General features: G+C 51.0%; 1 protein-coding gene across 8 annotated transcripts in view; it reads left to right on the forward strand.

The window, feature by feature from the left end:
• Nucleotides 1-26373, forward strand: part of SORBS3 (sorbin and SH3 domain containing 3) — a 66770-nt gene that overhangs the window by 19577 nt on the left and 20820 nt on the right. The window lies entirely within an intron of this gene.

Consider the following 26373-nt stretch of genomic DNA (forward strand, 5'->3'; position numbering starts at 1 on the left):
TGACCTGTCTATTATGTGTATGTGTGAGCTAATATATACTGCCAGGGGGGAGGGCTTCCTGTTGGCTGGGGATTTATCAGGCTGCCAATAGCAACCAATCACAGCTCAGCTTCTATTTTGCTACAGTTAATTAACCTGAGCTCTGATTGGTTAATATAGGCAACAAAGACATTCTCAGTATAACAAAGCTAATATATGTTGTGAAATGCTTCTATTTGCTTAGTTTTTGCCTTTTAATAATTACATTTCTATCTATTTGTTTTGTGGTTTTTGTGTGCAGAATAAATTTTTGTTAACACATTCTATTTTGCTAACAGCAGTCATTAACCCGGGCGAAGCCGGGTAGTACAGCTAGTACTTTATATAGGGGGACTGTGTGTGGGCTCATTCTGTATATAGGGAGGCTATGTGAGGAATCATACTGTATATAGAGGGCTGTGTAGGGGCTCATATTTTATATAGGGGACTGTGCGGGGGCTCATTCTGTATATAGGGAGGCTATGTAGGGAATCATACTGTATATAGAGGGCTGTGCGGGGGCTCATATTTTATATAAGGTGGCTGTGTGTGGGCTCATTCTGTATATAGGCAGGCTGTGTGAGGAATCATACTGTATATAGAGGGCTGTGCGGGGCTTATACTGTATATAGGTTGGCTGTGTGTGAGCTCATACTATACAGCTCTGGCAAAAATTAAGAGACCACTGCACAGTTTTATAAAAATCAGCTTCTCTACATGTCTGACAGCCATTCCATTCCAGTGTCAGTTAAATTCCAACCAGAGGACACCTCATTCTTCTTAATGTTCTTCTGATTAGGTGACCGCATGAACCAAATCTTATTTAATGAAGGAAAGTATAAAAAAAACTCTGCTGTGGTGTTCACAATCCTCTTGCAATAGGACAAGCTGGATGGCAAACAAGTGCTAGTAATATCCCAAAAGTAATAGGAATGAAAAATAACTTTTAACCATGCCAAAGGAGTTGAAAAGAAAAGTCTTGAGTGAGGAAAAGAAGGGCTCAATTCCGGCTTTACTAGCAGAGGGACACAGTTAAGGTACCGTCACACTAAGCGACGCTGCAGCGATACAGACAACGATGCCGAGGTCCCTGGGTAACCAGGGTAAACATCGGGTTGCTAAGCGCAGGGCCGCGCTTAGTAACCCGATGTTTACCCTGGTTACCAGTGTAAAATGTTAAAAAACAAACACTACATACTTACCTTCGCGTCCCCCGGCGTCCGCTTCCTGCACTGACTGAGTGCCGGCCCTAACAGCAGAGCGGTGACGTCACCGCTGTGCTGTACTTTCACTTACGGCCAGCGCTCAGTCAGTGCAGGAAGCAGACAGCGAGGGACGTGTGACAGACATCAGAAGGTGAGTATGTACTGTTTGTTTTTTTACATTTTACACTGGTAACCAGGGTAAACATCGGGTTACTAAGCGCGGCCCTGCGCTTAGTAACCCGATATTTACCCTGGTTACCATTGTAAAACATCGCTGGTATCGTTGCTTTTGCTGTCAAACACAACGATACACGGCGATCTGACGACCAAATAAAGTTCTGAACTTTAATCAACGACCAGCGATATCACAGCAGGATCCTGATCGCTGCTGCGTGTCAAACACAACAATATCGCTATCCAGGACGCTGCAACGTCACGGATCGCTAGCGATATCGTTTAGTGTGACGGTACCTTTAGTGTCTTGTTGCCTCCATCCTTAATATTTCTAAGACGGCAGTACATTACAACAAGGCCAAGCAGCAGACATTGGGGACAACAAAGCTACAGACCGGCAGAGGGCAAAAACGACTCCACTGACCGGGATGACCGTCATCTTATTTGAATGTTACTCAGCAACCGCAGGATGACAACAAGTGACCTACAAAAGGAATGGCAAATGGCAGCTGGGGTGAAATGCACGGCAAGAACAGTTCATAACAGGCTCCTAGAGGCAGGACTCAAGTCGTGTAAAGCTAGAAAAAAAGCCTTTCATCAATGATAAGCAAAGGAGAGCCTGGTTGAAGTTTGCCAAATACCATAAGGATTGGACCATAGAGGAATGGAGTAAGGTAATCTCTGATAAGTCTAATTTTCAGCTTTGCCCAACCCCTGGTCATCTAATGGTTAGACGGAGACCTGGAGAGGCGTACAAGCAACAGTGTCTTGCACCCACTGTGAAATTTGATGGAGGATCGGTGATGATCTGGGGATGCTTCAGGAAGGCTGGAATTGGGCAGGTTAATCTTTGCAAAGGATGTATAAATCAAACCGCATACAAGGTTATCCTGGAAAAACAGTTGATTCCTTCTGCTCAGGCAATGTTCCCCAACTCTGAGGACTGGTTTTTCCAGCAGGACAATGCGCAATGCTACACAGCTAGGTCAATCAAGGTGTGGATGAAGGACCACCACATCAAATCCCTGTCATGGCCAGCCCAATCTACAAACCTGCACCCCATTGAAAACCTCTGGAATGTAATCAAGAGGAAGATGGATAGTCACAAGCCATCAAACAAAGAAGAACTGCTTACATTTTTGTACCAGGAGTGGCATAAGGTCACCCAAAAGCAGTGTGGAAGACTGGCGGAAAACATGTCAAGACGCATGAAAGCTGTGATTATAAATCCTGGTTATTCCACAAAATATTGATTTCTGAACTCTTCCTGAGTTAAAACATTAAATGTATTGTTGTTTCTAAATGATTATAAACTTGTTTTCTTAGCATTATTTGTGGTCTGCAAGCAATGCATTTTTGTGTTATTTTGAACATTTCTCATTTTCTGAAAATAAATACAAAATGTATTGCTTGGAAATTCAAAGACATGTCAGTAATTTATTGAATAAAATAGCAATTTACATTTGACTCAAAAATATACTTATAAAAAGAAAAATCAGAGAAACTGAAAATTTTGCAGTGGTCTCTTAATTTTTCCCAGAGCTGTATATAGGAAGGCTGTGTGTGAAATCACACTGTATAGAGGGGACTTTGTATGGAGGCTTATACTGTATATAGGGGGTTGTGTGTACTCATACAGTATATCGCGGGCTGTGGGGACTTATACTGTATATAGGGAGCTGTGTACTCATACAGTATATTGGGTGGCTGTAGGGACTTATACTGTATATAGGGGGTTGTGTGTATTCATACAGTATATCGCGGGCTGTTGGGACTTATACTGTATATAGGGGGCTGCGTGTACTCATACAGTATATCGCGGGATTATTATACATTTTTATAGCGCCAATTATTCCATGGCTCTTTACATGTGAAACGGGGGCAAGTATAGACAAATACAATAAACATGAGCAAAAAACAAGGCACTAACAGGTACAGAAAGAGAGAGGACCCTGCCCGCGAGGGCTCACAGTCTGCAGGGGATGGGTGAGGATACACTAGGAGAGGGTAGAGCTGGTCATGTGGCGGTTCAGTAGACTGCGGATCATTGCAGGCTGTAGGCTTGTTGGAAGAGGTGAGTCTTCAGGTTCTTTTTGAAGGTTTTCGTGGTAGGCGAGAGTCTGATGTGTTGGGGTAGAGAGTTCCAGAGTATGGGGGAAGCACGGGAGAAGTCTTGGATTCAGTTGTGGGAAGAGGAGATAAGGGGGAATTCGAGAAGGAGATCTTGTGAGGATCGAAGGTTGCGTGTAGGTAAGTACTGTGAGACCATGTCACAGATGTATGGAGGAGTCAGGTTGTGGATGGCTTTCTATGTCATTGTGAGGGTTTTGAACTGGAGTCTCTGGACGATAGGAAGCCAGTGAAGGGCTTGGCATAGGGGAGAGGCTGTGGAATAGTGGGGAGACAGGTAGATTAGTCGGGCAGCAGAGTGTAGGATGGATTGGAGGGGTGCCAGAGTGCTAGAGGGGAGTCCAGAGAGTAGGAGTTTGCAGTAGTCAAGGCGGGAGATGATAAAAACATGCACTAGAGTTTTTGTGGTTTCATGGTCAAGGAATGCATGGATACGGGAAATATTTTTGAGTTTGAGACGGCAGGAGGAGGCAAGGGCTTGGATATGTGGCTTGAAAGAGAGGGCAGAGTCGAAGATCACCCGACTCTGTGGGGACTTATACTGTATATAGGATGCTGTGCGGGCGCATACCGTTTATAGTGGGTGTGGAGACATGGGGGGGGGGGTCAGCGGGTACCCTGGTCTGCTAGGCGAAACCGCATGGACCAGGTATTGTCCCGCCGAATGCCGGTTCTCCCTTTAACGTGGGCATAACACTACTCAGACAACACAGGGTAAAGGTAAAACAGTGTGGCAATAATTTATCGAACCACAAAACAGGCAAATAACACGGAGAACAGTCCCAGCAAAATACCCCCAAGATGGTGCAAATTACAGAGTCTGACCCTTCCGCTGACTTGCTTGGATAATGGCAGCTATTACTTCAGATCTTCCACAGTTGACTACCCCACCTGTGAAACAGAGAGGAGGTAACGACAAGTGTAGGAAGATGATCGTCCATTAAGGTACAAGGCCAGTTACCCAAGAGTCACAACCTGGCTTCTCAAACGTATCCATGTTTCATCGATGGTCAATGGAGCAGATCTGTGTCCTTCCAACCGGGACCGAAAACCCCTAGGTTGTTTCTTGTAGAATGATAGATCCATGTTCCTCGTGATGGAGCCATGATGTAAAATGGCTGCTGCCCTGTCTCTGGTCCTTTTGGATGTATGGATATCTTGGCAGGATCTCTGGCTGTCTCTCACTCTCTCTGTCTCTGAATTTATTTATACAGAGGCATGTAACCTATTTTTAGACTTAACAAGTGTCCCTCATTCAGTATTTACATAAAAGTGAACAATGGTGATGAGATCAAGTAGGATTACTTAAACTATTTGTATAGTTTTTCCCTCTCTGCTTTCGAAGTCCACAAACTATCTGGCCTACACAATGCATAATTAGAATAATAGTAAACATCACTAGTCATCAAGGATAAGCACACAATACAAGTCAATATTACATTACATAAACAAGTCTGTTTTCTTGACCAACCAGAAATCAACACTTACAGTAAATTGGAAAGCCAACAGATAACATTCTATTATTCTTGGTTTGCTAAAAATATTCGTCTGGGTAATTAAGATATAATGCCGTGTCTTCACAGGGTGTGTCTGCACACTTAATTCTGCTCAATTTGGTTCGGCCTCCACAACAGTCAGGGTTTCTCATGCGGCCCCTCAGGAAAATGAATTGCCCACCCCTCATTAGAATATGTTTATCATCTTTAGATGGTCGGCATATTGGAGATTGGTAGATAGCCATGATTGGGATATTGGCCCTCACAAGAAGCCTTTATTTTGGTGTTTTTGTTAGTGGCGAGGACATTATCTGACTGTTCCCAAATCTTGGGAGGGCTTTTCCTATTCTGGGAGTCTCTCAGACGTTCCAGTAAAATTGGCAAGAAAATGTTAAGATTACAGGTTGGACTTTATGGACCAGTATCTCTTTTTCAGCCTTATCATCTATGAAACTATTGCAGGAATCTGTGGATTTTTGCTCTGGATCGTGCAGTAACTACGTGTTGGGTTCCCTTTCTGCCAATCTGACACATGTGAACATGCCCTTTAGTAAGCAATTTGTTATTCTGCACTATGGGCCCTACGAGAGGACAAAGGCCGCCCTGCCACATCTGTGTATCAATGCTTTACGAAAAAAGGATATGCTTATAACACTATTACAAGTGAGGAAAAGGGGGCAGCTCCTCAGGGCAGCCATTCAGATTTTGGCAATGGTTTGTCCGATGATTTTTAGAAAATGGAACAAAGTTACTTGGATGGTTGTTTATTTAGCAAGGAGAAACTATATCTCCTAACCATCACCAATCCAGCAAGACTTTCCAGGATTTGGAAAGTTGTCCAAGGAGGTAGAGGAGGTGAGCTGTGACATCAGCTACTGTAAATGGTGGATCCTGTGTTATTTACTGTATATAGATGTGTTATCAGTCATTGTACAGGAGGAGGAGGTGAGCTGTGACATCACCTATTGGGAATGGTGGACCCTGTGGTATCCACTGTATATAGCTATGTTATCAGTCATTGTACAGGAGGAGGAGGTGAGCTGTGACATCACCTATTGGGAATGGTGGACCCTGTGTTATCTACTGTATATAGCTGTGTTATCAGTCATTGTACAGGAGGAGGAGGTGAGCTGTGACATCACCTATTGTGAATGGTGGATCCTGTGTTATCTACTGTATATAGAGGTGTTTTCAGTCATTGTACAGGAGGAGGAGGTGGGCTGTGACCTCACCTACTGTGAATGGGGGATCCTGTGTTATCTACTGTATATAGAGGTGTTATCAGTCATTGTACAGGAGGAGGAGGTGAGCTGTGACATCACCTATTGTGAATGGTGGATCCTGTGTTATCTACTGTATATAGAGGTGTTATCAGTCATTGTACAGGAGGAGGAGGTGGGCTGTGACCTCACCTACTGTGAATGGGGGATCCTGTGTTATCTACTGTATATAGAGGTGTTATCAGTCATTGTACAGGAGGAGGAGGTGAGCTGTGACATCACCTATTGTGAATGGTGGATCCTGTGTTATCAGCTTTGTAAAGTCAGTCCTGCCTCTGCTGATAAGTAGCCTGTTGCAAAGTCTTCCTGAAAGGACAAGTCTAAAATTAGTCCAGTGACCAGTATAAAAATTGTAGGATTTCTAGACATAAGACACTGTGGGGAATGCATTATGGGGTCATCATACTGTGTGGGGGCAACCTAAGCGCATCATACTGTATACTTGGAGTATGGTACTGGGTGGAGGGGCTTAGCTTAAAAAAAACCTTTAGCAAGCACCAAAATACATGTCCAACTTTCCTGTCTCGCAAAGATGGGCTGTATGCATACCTGTCGTGCCATGTGATTGGTATCTGAAGATTTCTAATATTCCATCACGTGGTTGACTCACATGAGTTATCACCAGCGCTGTTCATGTAGTCTATGAAGCGATGGTTTCCAATCAGTAATTCTCCAGCTATTGCAAAACTAGAACTCCCAACATGCTCGGATGCCAAATGTTGCATTAGCTGCTGAGCAGCAGGTTGGAGATCAATTCGGAGCTTTGCAGCTGCGGACGCAGGGTGTTCTGTGCCCCGCGGGATTATTCCTTATTAATTATTTATATAAGATCACAACCAACAATCTCCAGCCCTCCCCCTACACCGGAGCTCCAGGGTCCCAGCACAAAGTCTGTAACACGGCCCCCCACTGCCACACGCATCATCTCCAGCACTCGGACGGGGGCCCCCACTGTCACGTGCATCATCTCCAGCACTCGGACGGGGCCCCCACTGCCATGTGCATCATGTCCAGCACTCGGACGAGGGCCCCACTGCCACACGCATCATCTCCAGCACTCGGACTGGGGCCCCCACTGCCATGTGCATCATGTCCAGCACTCGGACGAGGGCCCCACTGCTACACGCATCATCTCCAGCACTCGGACTGGGGCCCCCACTGCCACACGCATGATCTTCAGCACTCGGACGAGGGCCCCACTACCACGCGCATCATCTCCAGCCCTCAGACGGGGGGGCCCCCACTGCCACGCGCATCATCTCCAGCCCTCAGACTGGGGCCCCCACTGCCAAGCACATCATCTCCAGCCCTCAGACGGGGCCCCCACTGCCACACGTATCATCTCCAGCATTCGGACGGGGGCCCCCACTGCCAAGCACACCATCTCCAGCCTTCAGACGAGGGCCCCACTGCCACAGACATCATCTCCAGCACTCGGACGGGGGCCCTCACTGCCACGCACATCATCTCCAGCACTCGGACGAGGGCCCCGACTGCAACGTGCATCATCTCCAGCCCTCAGACGGGGGCCCCCACTGCCACACGCATCATCTCCAGCACTCGGACGAGGGCCCCCACTGCAACGTGCATCATCTCCAGCCCTCAGACGGGGGCCCCCACTGCCACACGAAACATCTCCAGCACTTAGACGGGGCCCCCACTACCACACGCATCATCTCCAGCACTCGGACGAGGGCCCCCACTGCCACACGCATCATCTCCAGCACTCGGACGGGGCCGCGCCGTTATATCTTGCACTTAGTGTGTTTTGGCATTTGCACACATCGGGCTGGATAAAATTACGTGTTTTTTTCTGACTCACTGACTGTTTGTTGTTTTTGGATTTGGAGCAAATTGTGCGCCCAGTAACCATTGTATTACGTCCTGAGTGTTTCTCAGATATGACTAAATTAAATTTCTGTAGCGATCATGAATTAATAGGTTTAGAGCATTGTTCTTTACAGTTCTACATTGTATTTCCTCTCTGTTACTCCTCCTGGAAATGTGTGCATATGTGCAGCGCCCCAGAGTCCTGGTCGTTGCAGTACTGTGGCTCCGCCGCTAAGAGGGGCTATGGTACGTCTGATGGCACTGAAGGAGTTCATCTGACCAGGTATCACAGACACCAATACATTTCACAGTCTGGCCTTCAGGGGGAGCTAAGGGTACTATTCATTAGGCCACTCCTCACAGTCTGGTAAAACTGGGGGTTAGGCAGGAAGTTAAAAAGAATGCTGACTGGGTTGGAACCAGGCAACACCTTGTGGCAGAGGGTGTTGTAGGGGAAGATTCGGTAGGGTCCCTGTCAGGGGTGGGATCCTGACAGAGGCCTAGCAACCAGAGAGAACGTTACGGGACCGCGCCTGCACGATATAGCGGCGGTACCCTAAGAAAGGACAAGAAGCGAAGTTTATTGTGCTGAGTGAGAAACGAGATCAACGCAACAAGGAGAATACCAGTAGGAGTCGTGTTGTAAGACGAGGCAACATCCTATTGAGGCGCGTAGCCGGTGGCCGGAACGCCGAGGAAGTACTAGGCTCCAAGCCAAACTTCAAACCTACGGCAGGACAGTCAGTTATAGGCGGGCTGTCTCACCCAGACCCAGGAAGACACAGGGGGGTAACAACAGGAGTGGGACGACGCTGGAGTCCCGGAAGAGCTCCGAGCCTCCCTGTCATACGGGTGCGTCCTAACCGTAAGATCAGGGGGATGTAGAGGGAGAACATGAGAATCGAGTTGTGAGGGAACACGAGAAACAGACACAACAGTTGTGGGGTACTATCCCGTAAGCACAGCAGGGGAGGACCACAACACAAGCGCAGGAAGGTAGGCACAGATTTCCACCTGTAAAGGGAACTCTGGAGGTGCCATCGGACCGGCCGGACTTGCGCAGCCCTGTTAACCGTATTCCGGATTGAGGACTCAGAAGCCTTCAGTAAAGAGGTAAAGAGACTGCAACCTGGTGTCCTCGTTATTGACCGCGACCGGCACTACACCGCACCATAATGCAGCGCCCCCACTGCCGCAGGGCCGAGGGGTACCCGGTACCGGGCCTCTGAGTCTCTGCTCTGGGGTTGTCACGGTGGCTAGGCCTGGTCCGTGACCCTGCCGAGGGGCGCACAGTGAATAATAGATGTGGATGGAGGTAGTGGTGCGGTGTAGTGCCGGTCGCAGTAAATAACGAGGATACCAGGTTGCAGTCTCTTTACCTCTTTACTGAAGAACCCTGGGTCCTCAGTCCGGAATACGGTTCACCAGGCTGCGCAAGTCCGGCCGGTCCAATGGCACCTCCAGAGTTCTCTTTGCAGGTGGAAATCTGTGCCTTCCTGCTAGCGCTATGTGTTGTGGTCCTCCCCTGCTGTGCTTACGGGATAGTACCCCACAACTGTTGTGTCTGTTTCTGATGTTCCCTCACAACTCGTTCGGATGATTTTCTTCTCCTCCGTCCCTCCCTGATGTTCTGGTTAGGATGGCACCCGTATGACGAGTAGGCTCGGAGCTCTTCCGGGACCCTAGAGTCGCCCCTCTCCTAGTGCGCCCCCCATGTCTTCATAGGTGATGTATGTGAGACAGCCCGCCTGAGACTGACTGTCCTGCCGTTGGTTTGAAGTATTGCTTTGAGCTAGATATATAAATACTTCCTCGGCGTTCCGGCCGCCGGTTGTGCGCCTCAGTAGGATGTTGCCTCGGTCTTACAGCACGACTCCTACTGGTATTTCTCCTCTTGCTTTGATCTCGTTTCTCACTCAGCACAATATATCTCGCTTCTAATCCTTTCTTAGGGCACCGCCGCTATGCTGAGCAGGCACGGTCCCGTGACGTTCTTTCTTGTAGCCAGGCCTCTGTCAGGGTCCCAAACCTGACAGGGACCCTACCGAATCTTCCCCCACAACACCCTCTGCCACAAGGTGTTGCCTGGTCCAACCCAGTCAGCTTTCTCCTCTAACTTCCTGCCTGACCCCCAGTTTTACCCACAGTGGTGAGGAGTGGCCTAATAAATAGCACCCTTAGCTCCCCCTGGAGGCCCGACTGTGAAATGTATTGGTGTATGTGATACCTGGTCAGATGAACTCCTTCAGTGCCATCAGACGTACCATAGCCCCCCTTAGCGGCGGAGCCACAGTACTGCAACGACCAGGACTCTGGGGCGCTGCACTCCCCCCCCAGGTTAAATCCAGTACTCCGGGACTGGGAAGAAAACAACAATACAGGTTAGCAAAAAGACATACAATTTTCATGAGTGCAAGAACAATAAGCATATTTGACAGGGCTTCCCTTTATGGGAGGTGAGGACACTTGAACGTTACAAAACATGGTTAAATATTATAGCAACATGCTATAAATAACTTTCTTTTACCCAACCGGGTATTCTACTTAGTGCAAAATTGTTGAACAATAATTTAACATTGCCTTTAAGGATGTACACTCTAAATCCACTAAAGACCTTCTTATAACACATTATAAGGCAATTAACTTCATACTCCTTCTTTAAATCTGCAGGACCGCCTGTCCTAGATGCTCCAGACCTACTGCCTCTCCTTTCTTTACAGGACCGCCCCTTTCAGCCCGGGCCTACTGCCCCTCCACCACTATACACAGTATAGAACATAACATCCAGCTTTCAGTTTAGGGTCAACAAGCCATCTCTGTATGGCTCCCAAGAGGACTCACCACTAACCCCTACGGGTTCACTTCCTGTCCTCATCTACTAGCAACATTATTAAACATTTCTGACAATTAACTGGTTAGTTACATTTTAACTTCTGCACATTAGCATTATTACTCTCTCTTTCAAAACATCATTGCCACTTTACTGTCTTAAGGCAATACTACTCATAAGTGCAACAGATAAACATCCCCTTTAAGAGGGGACCAAGCCTTTATGAGGTAGCGCAGCTTCTTCAGCTACCAGTCCGTACACAGTAAGGACTCCGGTGCGGGTTCCAAGAACCGTATCTTCGCAAAGAGTCCTTTTTGTATGTAAAACCAGTAAGAAGCACCTTTAAGAAGGTGCAAACTATTTACAAGGAGTTTGTATCATGCATTGTTCATGATTCAGCAGTTCTTTGTTAACTTGTGCAAAACGTTGAAAACAAACAAAAACAATAGGGATCCCTTTAAGAGTTAACCCTGGACGGGTTTAGCAGCAAAACAGCAGAAACAGTTAAATGAACTATTTACATTCTCGTGGTTCCGAGGTTTATCCTTGCAGTAGGTTGCAAGGCATCAGTTGGTAGTGAACACTTCCTGGCCTGGGAAGATCTGTGTTCAACTTCTCATCCGATGCGGTATCAATGTCACTAGTCGGCGGTTGTTCAGGTATAATCTGGGTTCGAATGTCAATTTTAGTAGTAAGTTCAGTGGTAGAGATAATGCACTCTGTAGTAGTAGTGCTGGGACTCGTCGGTTCAGAGGTAGTCTTAGTCAGGGCAGCAGGTAGGGCTGCTGCAAGATCAGTCACTGGGACGGAGTCAGTAGCGGTGGCACTAGCAGTCACTGGAGTGGTGTCAATCATCAGGGCAGGGTCGTCCTTCATACCTGCTTCAGATGCGGTTCCTCCGGTGCCGGTCTGCTCTGCCTCCGCTGGGGTCTGGAATGCTGGCTGCAGGGCCTTGTGCTGCGACGTTGTCATCTCTGCTTGCAGCATCCTGCTTTCCGGCAGGGCCTGGCTTTCCCGCTTCGGCGCGCTGGACCTTCTTTCCTGCTCTGGACCAAGCGAGGCTGCCGACAGGCGTCTGGTGAGGCTCCCGATGATGGTCTTCTTCCACCCGGCCTCAGTGCTCAGCTGCGTCCGCCGGGGTCGGTCGCTGAGCTCGTCCACTCCAGCCTGCAGGAATTCAGCATCAGTGGTGGAGGCCTGGTTGCGGTGCCCCTCCGGGTGGCTGGGGGAGTCCTCTGCTCCGACCCCACGCTCCGGCTCCGGGCGGCTCGCCATGGCGTCCTCCATGTCGCTGACTTCTTCTTCCTGGTCCTTTTCCCGCTCTCTCCTTCGTGGGCGGTTTCGTTTTCTCTGTCTCTGCCCACCATTGAGGATAAGGAGGCGGATCTCGGCTGCTGACGGACACATCCTCAAGGGGCCGAGATATTTAGACTAGGCGGCCATTGTCTTTCGCGCTCTTCAGCTTGTTCACGCCCACTTCCACGCCCTTCTTCTTCTCCTGCGCTCTCCTTAGCGCCGTAATGGCGGCGGTTTTGGCGCAAACTTTTGGCGGCAAGTGACAATCCACAGTCTTTGCAATAAAGTACAGTCCAAGCACAGTAAATCACAGTTCCAAGGCACACATGACCTGATTCTTCAGGCTTAAGTAGATCCTGTTCGTGACGCCAAGTTTGCAGCGCCCCCACTGCCGCAGGGCCGAGGGGTACCCGGTACCGGGCCTCTGAGTCTCTGCGCTGGGGTTGTCACGGTGGCTAGGCCCCGGTCCGTGACCCTGCCGAGGGGCGCACAGTGAATAATAGATGTGGATGGAGGTAGTGGTGCGGTGTAGTGCCGGTCGCAGTAAATAACGAGGATACCAGGTTGCAGTCTCTTTACCTCTTTACTGAAGATCTCTGGGTCCTCAGTCCGGAATACGGTTCACCAGGCTGCGCAAGTCCGGCCGGTCCAATGGCACCTCCAGAGTTCTCTTTGCAGGTGGAAATCTGTGCCTTCCTGCTAGCGCTATGTGTTGTGGTCCTCCCCTGCTGTGCTTACGGGATAGTACCCCACAACTGTTGTGTCTGTTTCTGATGTTCCCTCACAACTCGTTCGGATGATGTTCTTCTCCTCCGTCCCTCCCTGATGTTCTGGTTAGGACGGCACCCGTATGACGAGTAGGCTCGGAGCTCTTCCGGGACCCTAGAGTCGCCCCTCTCCTAGTGCGCCCCCCATGTCTTCATAGGTGATGTATGTGAGACAGCCCGCCTGAGACTGACTGTCCTGCCGTTGGTTTGAAGTATTGCTTGGAGCTAGATATATAAATACTTCCTCGGCGTTCCGGCCGCCGGTTGTGCGCCTCAGTAGGATGTTGCCTCGGTCTTACAGCACGACTCCTACTGGTATTTCTCCTCTTGCTTTGATCTCGTTTCTCACTCAGCACAATATATCTCGCTTCTAATCCTTTCTTAGGGCACCGCCGCTATGCTGAGCAGGCACGGTCCCGTGACGTTCTTTCTTGTAGCCAGGCCTCTGTCAGGGTCCCAAACCTGACAGGGACCCTACCGAATCTTCCCTCACAACACCCGCTGCCACAAGGTGTTGCCTGGTCCAACCCAGTCAGCTTTCTCCTCTAACTTCCTGCCTGACCCCCAGTTTTACCCACAGTGGTGAGGAGTGGCCTAATAAATAGCACCCTTAGCTCCCCCTGGAGGCCCGACTGTGAAATGTATTGGTGTATGTGATACCTGGTCAGATGAACTCCTTCAGTGCCATCAGACGTACCATAGCCCCCCTTAGCGGCGGAGCCACAGTACTGCAACGACCAGGACTCTGGGGCGCTGCACTAACATCAGCACCATACCACCACCTTTCATTGTGCGCCCCTCAGCAGGGTCACGGACCGGGTCTAGCCACCGTGACAACCCCAGAGCAGAGACTCAGAGGCCCGGTACCGGGTACCCCTCGGCCCTGCGGCAGTGGGGGCGCTACACATGCGCTGACAAAAAAGGTGTTAGGCCGCGTTCACACGGTCAGTATTTTACCTCAGTATTTGTAAGCCAAAACCAGGAGTGGGTGATAAATACAGAAGTGGTGACGTGTCTCTATTATACTTTCCCTCTGATTGTTCCTCTCCTGGTTTTGGCTTACAAATACTGAGGTAAAATACTGACCGTGTGAACGTGGCCTTAGGGCTCGTGCACACGACCATAATTATCAGATGAGTGCTATCTGTTGTATGATGGATCACACTCGTCCTCATGTTATTCTATGCGGCTGTGCACATGTCCAAATATTTTCCTCAGACAGAGTCAGTCCAAGGGGAAAAATTGCAGCATGGCCGAGTTTGATCTGATATTCGGATCGCATCCGACTTTTCATGTCAATGAGAGTGTGGAAACTATCGGACTGCACTCAGATGACATCAGAGTACGGTCCGATTTCTGCGCACTTACATAATGGAGAAGATGGAAAAAATGTTCTCCATCTTCTCCTCATCTGAGAGAATCGGATCCCACTATGATCAATGTCTAATCAGGGTGTAATTTGCAAAATCGACCGAATTCACTTGGATGAGAGAATCTACGGACGTCTGCACTAGACAGCTGACTTTATGAGGGGCTGATACTTGTGATGTGTGAGCACTTGGGGGGGCCACTTACAACGTGGGGGAGCTGTGACTAGCATTTACTGGCATTTGTAGTGACGTTAGCGGAAGGCTCTTGTGGGAAATCTTTGGCTAGCTCTACCAGCAGTAATGGCACATTATAGTGGGGCCAGGGCCTATTAGTTCTTCTATGGAGACCTAGGGGCTTCCATCTCCTCCACTGTATAAGTGCATGGCCGCATGTGTCCTCCTGCAGAGGACTTTGAGATCACACTTGTATGGCTGCCAGAGGCTGACAGATAAATCTCTCTCCAGGAACGGATTCTCTGTTACATGTGATGTTTTTCACATAGACCTCTATCTGCACCGATCAGCCATAGCAATACTACAACCTGCTAATGTAGTGCACGTCCATCTCATACTGCCACGGACTCCACCAGATCGCTGCCCCGTGGTATCTGGCACAAGACGTTATCGGCAGGTCCCTCTCATGCTGGCATGGACCACACCAGATTGGTGCCCCGTGGTATCTGGCACAAGACGTTATCGGCAGGTCCCTCTCATACTGGCACGGACTCCACCAGATCGGTGCCCCGTGGTATCTGGCACAAGACGTTATCGGCAGGTCCCTCTCATACTGGCACAGACTCCACCAGATCAGTGCCCCGTGGTATCTGGCACAAGACGTTATCGGCAGGTCCCTCTCATACTGGCACAGACTCCACCAGATCAGTGCCCCGTGGTATCTGGCACAAGACGTTATCGGCAGGTCCCTCTCATACTGGCACAGACTCCATCAGATCGGTGCCCCGTGGTATCTGGCACAAGACGTTATTGGCAGGTCCTTCTCATACTGGCACGGACTCCACCAGATCAGTGCCCCGTGGTATCTGGCACAAGACGTTATCGGCAGGTCCCTCTCATACTGGCACAGACTCCACCAGATCAGTGCCCCGTGGTATCTGGCACAAGACGTTATCGGCAGGTCCCTCTCATACTGGCACAGACTCCATCAGATCGGTGCCCCGTGGTATCTGGCACAAGACGTTATTGGCAGGTCCTTCTCATACTGGCACGGACTCCACCAGATCAGTGCCCCGTGGTATCTGGCACAAGACGTTATCGGCAGGTCCCTCTCATACTGGCACAGACTCCATCAGATCGGTGCCCCGTGGTATCTGGCACAAGACGTTATTGGCAGGTCCTTCTCATACTGGCACGGACTCCACCAGATTGGTGCCCTGTGGTATCTGGCACAAGACGTTATCAGCAGGTCCCTCTCATACTGGCACAGACTCCACCAGATTGGTGCCCCGTGGTATCTGGCACAAGACGTTATCGGCAGGTCCCTCTCATACTGGCACGGACTCCACCAGATCGGTGCCCCGTGGTATCTGGCACAAGACGTTATCGGCAGGTCCCTCTCATACTGGCACAGACTCCACCAGATCAGTGCCCCGTGGTATCTGGCACAAGACGTTATCGGCAGGTCCCTCTCATACTGGCACAGACTCCACCAGATCAGTGCCCCGTGGTATCTGGCACAAGACGTTATCGGCAGGTCCCTTTCATACTGGCACAGACTCCATCAGATCGGTGCCCCGTGGTATCTGGCACAAGACGTTATTGGCAGGTCCTTCTCATACTGGCACGGACTCCACCAGATCAGTGCCCCGTGGTATCTGGCACAAGACGTTATCAGCAGGTCCCTCTCATACTGGCACAGACTCCATCAGATCGGTGCCCCGTGGTATCTGGCACAAGACGTTATTGGCAGGTCCTTCTCATACTGGCACGGACTCCACCAGATCAGTGCCCCGTGGTATCTGGCACAAGACGTTATCGGCAGGTCCCTCTCATACTGGCACAGACTCCACCAGATCAGTGCCCCGTGGTATCTGGCACAAGACGTTATCAGCAGGTCCTTCTCATAATGGCACAGACTCCATCAGATCGGTGCCCCGTGGTATCTGGCACAAGACGTTATTGGCAGGTCCTTCTCATACTGGCACGGACTCCACCAGATCAGTGCCCCGTGGTATCTGGCACAAGACGTTATCGGCAGGTCCCTCTCATACTGGCACAGACTCCATCAGATCGGTGCCCCGTGGTATCTGGCACAAGACGTTATTGGCAGGTCCTTCTCATACTGGCACGGACTCCACCAGATTGGTGCCCTGTGGTATCTGGCACAAGACGTTATCGGCAGGTCCCTCTCATACTGGCACAGACTCCACCAGATCGGTGCCCCGTGGTATCTGGCACAAGACGTTATCGGCAGGTCCCTCTCTTACTGGCACGAACTCCACCAGATCGGTGCCCCATGGTATCTGGCACAAGACGTTATCGGCAGGTCCCTCTCATACTGGCAAAGACTCCACCAGATCAGTGCCCCGTGGTATCTGGTCCTTCTATAAGTCCTGGACATTGCTCGGGGCGGCCTCCATGGATCGGACTTGTTTTTTCCCACCACATCCCACAGTTGTTCGGATTGAGATCTGGAGGGATTCGGACACAAGTCATCGCCTTGTCATGCTGCTCAAAACGTTTCTGATCAGTTTTTGTGGTGGGGGCATTATGCTGCTGAAAAAGGGGCATTGCCATTCTTGTAAATGCTAGATGCCAGGGTTTCCCATCGGAGGGCTGCCATATCACTTTGCCTCCGCTGGCTCGTCTTCCTCCCATACTGAATCCTGGTGAATGATTCCTAGGGCCAGGCCCAGGGGAAGACATATGATTGGTGCAACCTGTGCAGCCGCATGGGGGGCCCAAGAGGTAAGGGAGCCCTTCCACCTCCAAACCAGATGCAATTCTGCATTTTAGGAGCTTTTGGGCTGCAAAGGACCCATATATTGTTCTTTCAGAGGGGCACTTTTCTGTCTCTATCCACCAGTGACTAGGCCCCTTCCTCCTTCCCACAATGGTCCAGCTCTGATGCTCATGTGGCCCATTGTAGGAGCTTTTGGTGGTGGACAGGGATCACCATGGGCTCCCTGTCCGGTCTGTGACTACGGCTCCATACACAGCACACCACGATGTTCTGTGTGTAGTGACATCTTGCTGGCATAGCCAGTACTACAGTAGCTCCACACTAGGCTTTGATTACCGTGTGCAAACAAAAATGAGCCTTCGCCTTGGGCTCCCAGTACCCTGTCGCTGGATCGCAGATTGTCCTTTTGGTCAGAACAAGCCACTGCATGAAGGGACCTGACGTAGTCTACCCGCCACAACTGGCCCTAGTTATAGTTGTGCAGCGTCCCAGAGTCCTGGTCGTTGCAGTAATGTCGCTCTGCCACTAAGGGGAGTGATGTTACGTCTGATTGCACTAAAGGAGTTTCTCTGACCAGGTAACACTCACACTACACTTCACACTCCGGCCACCAGGGGGGGTGGTTCTATCTAGTAGGCCACTCCTCACACTCTGGTAAAACTGGGGGTTGGACAGGAAGACAGGGAGAAGTAACTGGGAAGAGCTAGTGAGAGGACCTGTCAGGGATGGGATCCTGGCAGACTCCTAAGAGCAGAACTATCCAGTGAACAACGGGAATACAGTAAAGAGGCATTAGGACCAGAAGGAGTCGTGCTGTTAGACCGAGGCAACATCCTTCTGAGGCGCAAACAGTCGGTGGCCGGAACGCCGAGCAAGTAAGAGACTCTAAGTATTACTGCAAACCACGGCCGGACAGCCAATTATAGGTTGGCTGTCTCACACAAATCACCTAAGCAGACAACGGAGGCAGCTGTGGGAGAGGGGCGACTCTAGGGTCCCGGAAGAACTCCAGGCCTACCCCGTCATACGGGTGCGTCCTACCATATCACCTGGGGGACGGAGAGAACGAACATCAGAGACAGGCAGAATCAGTTGTGAGGACTATCCCGGGAGCTCAGCAGGGAAGAACTACAACACCCAGCGCTAGAAGGTAGACACTGATTCCCACCTGAAAAGGGAACTCCTGATGTGCCTTTGGACCGGCCGGTCTCTGACAGCCCTGTTGACAGCACTCTGGACTGAGGACTCTAAAACCTTCAGTAAAGAGGTAAAGAGACTGCAACCTGGTGTCCTCGTTATTTACTACGACCTACACTGCACCGCAACATTACCATCGCATCTATCATTGTGCGCCCCTCAGCAGGGTCACGGACCGGGTCTAGCCACCGTGACAACCCCAGAGCAGAGACTCAGAGGCCCGGTACCGGGTACCCCTCGGCCCTGCGGCAGTGGGGGTGCTACAACTTGGCGTCACGAACAGGATCTACTTAAGCCTGAAGAATCAGGTCATGTGTGCCTTGGAACTGTGATTTATTGTGCTTGGACTGTGTATTGCCATTTACCGCCAAAATTCGCCATTGCCGCGCACGGAGGGAGGAGCCTTAGCTTCGTGGGCGGAACCGGCCAAAAGAAGCGCGGAACGGAAAGCGCGGTAAGGCGCCAATCCCGGAAGAGGAACTCCGACCTCCAGCAGGTTAGTGGGAGGAAGGGACAGCCATGTCCGAGTCGGGAGGAGAGGAGGTGGCGGCCGCAGCCGCGGACGCAGGGGCAGCTCCGGTCCCCGCAGCGGGCGAAGCCGCGGCCCTAATACCACCACCGGTTGCCGCAGAACCCGCTGTTCCCCTCAGCCACTCGGACACTGCCGCTAACACAAAAGCCATAATGCCCTTCTCTATGCCGTACCTGCCCGGAGCGGCCTGGCTCCCACGATACTCTGGGGAGTCGCATACATTCGCTGACTTTAAGGAAGGGCTCTGCAGCCTGCTCGAGTTCTATCCCCTGACAGAGCCTCAGAAGGTTCATATGATAACCGGCCAACTCTTTGGGGCGGCTCTGAGAGAATTGAAGTCCTGGCCCGCCGAGGATAAGGGAACTGCACAGCAGATTTTTGCAAAGCTTAAAGCCACTTTCGATACTCGCACTGCTACAGAAATTAAACTGACTTTCTATGGATGCAAACAGAGACCGCAGGATAGCTTACGGGACTATGCCCTTAATCTCCAGGAGGCGATGTGGGCTATTAAGCAGAGTGACCCCGGCAGCATGCAGGATGAGGATAAACTCCTGAAGGAGCGGTTCATTGAGGGGCTCCTGTGCAGTCACCAGCGGGGCCAATTGCACTTCCTAGCCATGCAAAATCCAGACTTGACTTTTGCGCAATTCAAAGATAAAGCTATCCAGCCATTGCAGGAGTGACAGCCCAGCCGCGCAATACCACCCAGGCGCCCCGCTCTCACATGCCACCAGGAGGTGGCATCGGATACCCCAGTTGCCGCGGAGGCCGACGCCCAGAGCTTCGAGGACGACTCCCCTGCAGGGCTCCGTCTTCAGATGCAGGAGCTGACCAAGAGCGTTGCTGCCCTAGCCCGGACGGTGCAGTCCCTACAGGAGGCCCCCAAGGAAAAGATCCAGCTAGCCTCCAGACCAGAAGATGTCCCCTGGACGCGACAGAAGAGGACCCCACCGACCAGAGGCCGGGACAGCGATCGCTTCCATCAGGACGGACGACCCATCTGCCGCCGCTGTCACCAGGTGGGCCACCTTGCAAGGTACTGTCCTTTAAACGAGCAACCCCTGGGGCAAAGGGCCAACCCCCAGGAGTAGGACGGTCAGGCCCGCAGCATTGGAGAACCAAGTATATTGGAGGACGACCAGTTCTCCCTGTAGTGGTCGATGGAATCCCCTTGAACGCTTTGCTGGACACCGGTTCTCAGGTGACGACTATACCTTACGTGCTTTATAAACGGTATTGGGAGGACACTGATATTACTCGTGGCCCTGACGATGATTTCACCATAATAGCCAGTAATGGTCAGCCGTTGCCACAAGTGGGGTATAAGGAGGTCACCATCAAGGTGGGGCGGGTGGAATTGAAAGCCCAAGGGATTGTGATTGTTGATATTGATCGTCGAGAATGTAATCCCATGATGACTCTTGGTACTAATGTTATAGAAAATTGTCTTGCAGAAGTTATTGTTTTGTTGCAACAGGTGGCAGAAACCGCTGGCCACAGTGAGCAACGTGCCCTGCAGAAGGAAATCAGAGCTCTGATGCAGAGACAGCAGGTAGAGCTGACTGGTGGTGAGATTGGTCGTGTCACTGTGAGTGATTCAAACCCCATCGCGATACCCCCCAGGAGTGAAATGTTAATATGGTGTCGGGCAGCCATAGGCCTCAGGGGAAAGGACTACCAGGCCTTGGTAGAATCCGTATATTCAGACAATAGGCCTACTATTCTGACAGCCCGGGGGGTGGTCGACGTTCGCCAGGGGAGAGTGCCCGTACGTGTCCTCAATTGTGGGGAGGAAGAGGTTCATCTCACCAAGTATGCCACGCTCGCCAAATTATTCACTGTTAATAATAGTGTGATACAGACACCTGAACCCTTGGTCCCATCAAACGTGGCGGAGGACAACGGTTCTGCAGAGCACTCGAAAGACTGGTGTCGGGAATTGCATGTGGGCACTGACTCTACCCCATCCCATCAAAAACAGGGGGCCTACAGGGTGGTACACGAGTACGAGCAGGTATTCAGCAAACACCCCTTAGATTTTGGGCAGGTGAAAGGGATCCAACATCATATCCCCACGGGAGATCACCGACCCATAAAAGAGAGATATCGCCCTGTACCCCCAGCTCATTACCAGTGTGCCAAGGACATGTTGCGGGAAATGAAGGAGGCTGGGGTGGTGAGAGACAGCTGTAGCCCCTGGGCAGCTCCGTTAGTCCTTGTTAAAAAGAAAGATGGTACGATGAGGATGTGTGTTGATTACAGGCAGTTGAATCGCATTACACATAAGGACGCATACCCACTGCCCAGGATAGAGGAGTCTCTGGCTGCTTTAAAATCTGCTAACTACTTCTCTACCTTAGATCTCACCAGTGGGTACTGGCAGGTTCCTGTAGCGGAGGCGGACAAAGAGAAGACGGCCTTCACGACGCCAATGGGTCTCTGCGAATTCAATTACATGCCATTTGGATTGTGCAATGCTCCCGGGACGTTCCAGAGGATGATGGAGTGCTGCCTGGGGCACATGAACTTCGAAACCGTGCTGCTGTATTTGGATGATGTCATTGTCTTCTCTAAGACCTACGAAGACCATCTGAAGCACCTGGCCGAGGTGTTTGAAGCCCTGTCCAACTTTGGCTTAAAGGTGAAACCGTCCAAGTGTCATCTGCTGAAACCTAAAGTGCAATACCTGGGCCATGTGGTGAGCGCTGAAGGAGTGGCCCCAGACCCCGACAAGGTCACGGTGATCAAGAACTGGCCAAAGCCCAGTGACCTCCACGAAGTCCGGCAGTTCCTCGGGCTGGTAGGCTATTACCGGAGGTTCATTAAGGACTTCACCAAGAAGGCCGCACCCTTGCAAAACCTGTTGGTAGGCCAACCAAAGAAGACCAAGGGGAAGAACACCCCCTTTGATTGGAACGAGGAGCTGGAGGGATCCTTCACTTGTTTGAAGTCGGCACTGACGGGAGAAGAGGTACTGGCTTACCCCGAATACGACCAACCGTTTGTGCTGTACACAGATGCCAGCAATGTGCGATTAGGAGCCGTGCTGTCCCAGGTCCAGAAAGGCAAAGAAAGGGTGATCGCTTACGCCAGCAGGAAACTCCGTCCCACGGAAAGGAACCCTGACAACTACAGTTCCTTTAAGCTGGAATTCCTTGCCATCGTCTGGGCAGTGACAGAGAGGTTCAAACACTACCTGGCCTCCGCGAAATTCACCGTCTTCACGGATAACAATCCGCTAACGCATCTGGATACTGCCAAACTCGGGGCCTTGGAACAGCGGTGGATGGCCCGGCTGTCCAACTACGATTTCACCATCAAGTACCGGGCAGGACACAAGAATGCCAATGCCGATGCCTTGTCCCGAATGCCCAATTTGCCAGAAACGGGAGAAGACCCGGAGGCACTTGAAGAGGTGGAGCTGCCTGCGTTCCATCGCCCCAAAGCCACTCAGAACTCTCATCATGTGAAGAACAGGCACAGGAACCAACCGGATGCCACGCTGAATCCCCTGCCCCATCAAGGGTGGGCGGAGACCCAGGATGGTGACCCCGCGGTCCGTCGGGTGAAAGAGCTCTTGACGCAGGCAGGGTTGCATCCCGGCCCAGATGATCCACAGGAAACCCAACAGCTGTGGAAGGGGAGAAGCAAACTGTTTATCCATGATGGCAAGCTGTGCAGGAGGAGCATCGACCCACGTACTCATGAATTGGTGTGGCAGATAGTGGTGCAAAGGCGAGATGCGCCCATGGTTCTGGGAGCCTACCACGATGGAGCCGGACACTTCGGATGGAGGAAGCTAGAGAGGCTACTCCGAGGGAGGTTCTATTGGATTGGCATGAAGAGAGCCATTGAGAAGTGGTGCCGGGAGTGCGGTCCATGTAGCCTATGCAGGAAGGACCGTGGCAGCCAACGGGCTCCCCTGCAGCCTATCATCACCAAACGGCCGCTCGAACTGGTCACGCTGGATCATGTGAAGTTGACACCTAGCCGGTCAGGCTATATCTACGCTCTTACCATCGTAGATCACTACTCCAGATTTTTGGTGGTTGTACCTGTCAAGGATCTAACGGCCAGGACTGCCGCCAAGGCCTTCCAGCAGTACTTTTGTAGGCCCCATGGCTACCCGGAGAAGGTACTGACCGATCAGGGACCAGCATTCGAAGCAGAAGTGTTCCAAGAGTTCTGCCAACTGTACGGGTGTAAGAAGATCCGAACCACGCCGTACCATCCTCAAACCAATGGGATGTGCGAAAAGATGAACCAGGTGGTGATCGACTTTTTGAAGACCTTGCCCTTAGAGGAACGGAACCTGTGGCCGACGAAGTTGCCTGATTTGGTGGATATCTACAATCACATCCCAGTAAATTCCACCAACTGTACTCTAGCGTACCTAATGAGGGGAAGGCCTAGCCAGTTACCCGTTGATCTGGACATGGGGGTCCTAGTCCCCGAAGATACCTCACCGGATGCAGATTGGGATGCAGAAAGGCAGCGAAGGTACCGCAAAGTACAGGAGTGCGTGGAAAGAAGTCTCGCCCAGGCTAGGCAAAAACAAGAAAGGGACTACAACCAGCACGCTCCTGCGATTCCCCTGTCACCTGGTGAGCAAGTACTTAAACGAAAGAGGAGACTACACAAGCTCGATGACCAGTGGGAAGCGGAACCGTATACCATCCTGCCATCCGATTTTGACAACACGAAGGTCTGTCTCATCAGCAAGGACAGAGGGGAGACCTCGACAGCGGTATCCAGGGATCACCTTAAGGTCTGCCCCGACAAGTTGAGAGAGAGGGACACGGCCCCAGGAATCTCCCCGCCGGTGGAAAAGGAGAAGATGATCCATACCGTCCTTGGTGACTTTCCCCAGTCCTGGACTCAGATAAATCAGGCCATCGTGGTACCTGTTCTAATGTTTCCACAGCCGGACCCACCAGAAACAATGGTGGTACCAGATAATCCGGCCCCGCAACCTCAACAAGCCTTACCTGAAGATGCCATGCCAACCGTTGAACCGGCAAATCCTCCCTCTGCTGGCGGTGAATCTGCTGTACCCACTGTTGATAGCAGCAGCTCTGAGAACTCCAGCCTGCCAGTGCTACCCAGACTCACTAGAAGTGTAGCTAGAAGACAGTGCACTACACCAGCGGTAGCAAGCATAGTGGGCCCTGTTAGGCCAATAGCAACCCCTGCGCTGCGAAGGTTCACACGCAGCACTCAAAATCAAACTCCCCTCCGCTACAAAACTTGGAGGTATTGATAAGGGCTGCTATCTAGTTGAACATGTTTGTGTACATATCTTTTGTTACAGGTTGTAAAATGGACAATAGAGTAATGGACGGTGAATTGCTCAAAAACTTTCCAAAGGTGGGACCCCTTTGTTTACCCGGGGTCTCCGCTGTTTCAACCACTGAACTGAGAGTCATAAACTGTGCATGACCTAACTTTCGCAACGTTCAAGAGTCCTCACCTCCCATAAAGGGAAGCACTGTTATGTTTACTTGTTTATGCTATTTCAAAATTTTGTGTGTTTTTCTGTTAACATGTATTATTGTTCTTGTTTTCCCAGTCCGGGAGTACTGGATTTAACCGGGGGGGAGTGCAGCGTCCCAGAGTCCTGGTCGTTGCAGTAATGTCGCTCTGCCACTAAGGGGAGTGATGTTACGTCTGATTGCACTAAAGGAGTTTCTCTGACCAGGTAACACTCACACTACACTTCACACTCCGGCCACCAGGGGGGGTGGTTCTATCTAGTAGGCCACTCCTCACACTCTGGTAAAACTGGGGGTTGGACAGGAAGACAGAGAGAGAAGTAACTGGGAAGAGCTAGAGAGAGGACCTGTCAGGGATGGGATCCTGGCAGACTCCTAAGAGCAGAACTAACCAGTGAACAACGGGAATACAGTAAAGAGGAATTAGGACCAGAAGGAGTCGTGCTGTTAGACCGAGGCAACATCCTTCTGAGGCGCAAACAGTCGGTGGCCGGAACGCCGAGCAAGTAAGAGACTCTAAGTACTACTGCAAACCACGGCCGGACAGCCAATTATAGGTTGGCTGTCTCACACAAATCACCTAAGCAGACAACGGAGGCAGCTGTGGGAGAGGGGCGACTCTAGGGTCCCGGAAGAACTCCAGGCCTACCCCGTCATACGGGTGCGTCCTACCATATCACCTGGGGGACGGAGAGAACGAACATCAGAGACAGGCAGAATCAGTTGTGAGGACTATCCCGGGAGCTCAGCAGGGAAGAACTACAACACCCAGCGCTAGAAGGTAGACACTGATTCCCACCTGAAAAGGGAACTCCTGATGTGCCTTTGGACCGGCCGGTCTCTGACAGCCCTGTTGACAGCACTCTGGACTGAGGACTCTAAAACCTTCAGTAAAGAGGTAAAGAGACTGCAACCTGGTGTCCTCGTTATTTACTACGACCTACACTGCACCGCAACATTACCATCGCATCTATCATTGTGCGCCCCTCAGCAGGGTCACGGACCGGGTCTAGCCACCGTGACATCCCCAGAGCAGAGACTCAGAGGCCCGGTACCGGGTACCCCTCGGCCCTGCGGCAGTGGGGGCGCTACAGTTGCTCAAATATTTCCGGTTACCCATTTTTTTCCTATTCCAATACATCGATTTCAAGAAGTGACTATTTAGTTGCTGCCTGATATATCCCACGCCTGACAATGACAGCATGTGTTATAACTTCTGATCACTGTCTCCCTTCCAACTCATTGCCCAAGAGCGATTACATGGCCACTACTCGGACAACCCCTTCTGAATCCATGTTTCTCCCTAATAACATAGTAACACTCCTACTCGCCTCCGATGCCGTTGCAGCAGTGTCAGCACTGGCTCTCCCGGGGCTAACATGACACTGTTGTGTCACACAATCCCTGCTGACAATCTTCACTCTCCCCTTCACCGGATGTAATTGACATGCGGAGGAAGTAAGACAGAAGCAGCAGCCGCTCACTTCCTCTGGATGTAAGTGATTTGTCCGAAGGAGGGGAGAGTGAAGCGGCCGCTGATTGGCCACAGTGATTGCGTGACATAACACTGTCACGCTATCACCGGGAGAGCTGAAACGACACCACTGGAAAGCAGTCGGCACCGGAGGTGAGTATAAGTGTTATTATGTTAATTCGGGCAAACCTATGGATTGAGAAGAGGTTATTAGAGTAGTGGACAATCCCTTTTAATAGATTACAGATCAGAGGGCGTTATATAATCAGATCTCCCGTTGCCAGGGAAATGTTATATTATAGCACATGACAGTCCACTTGATGAATAAAGTGGAGTCTCTGACCAAGGACTCCCCTCTA

The sequence above is a fragment of the Ranitomeya variabilis genome, chromosome 5 (assembly GCF_051348905.1).
Source record: "Ranitomeya variabilis isolate aRanVar5 chromosome 5, aRanVar5.hap1, whole genome shotgun sequence".
NCBI classification, from domain to species: Eukaryota; Metazoa; Chordata; class Amphibia; order Anura; family Dendrobatidae; genus Ranitomeya; species Ranitomeya variabilis.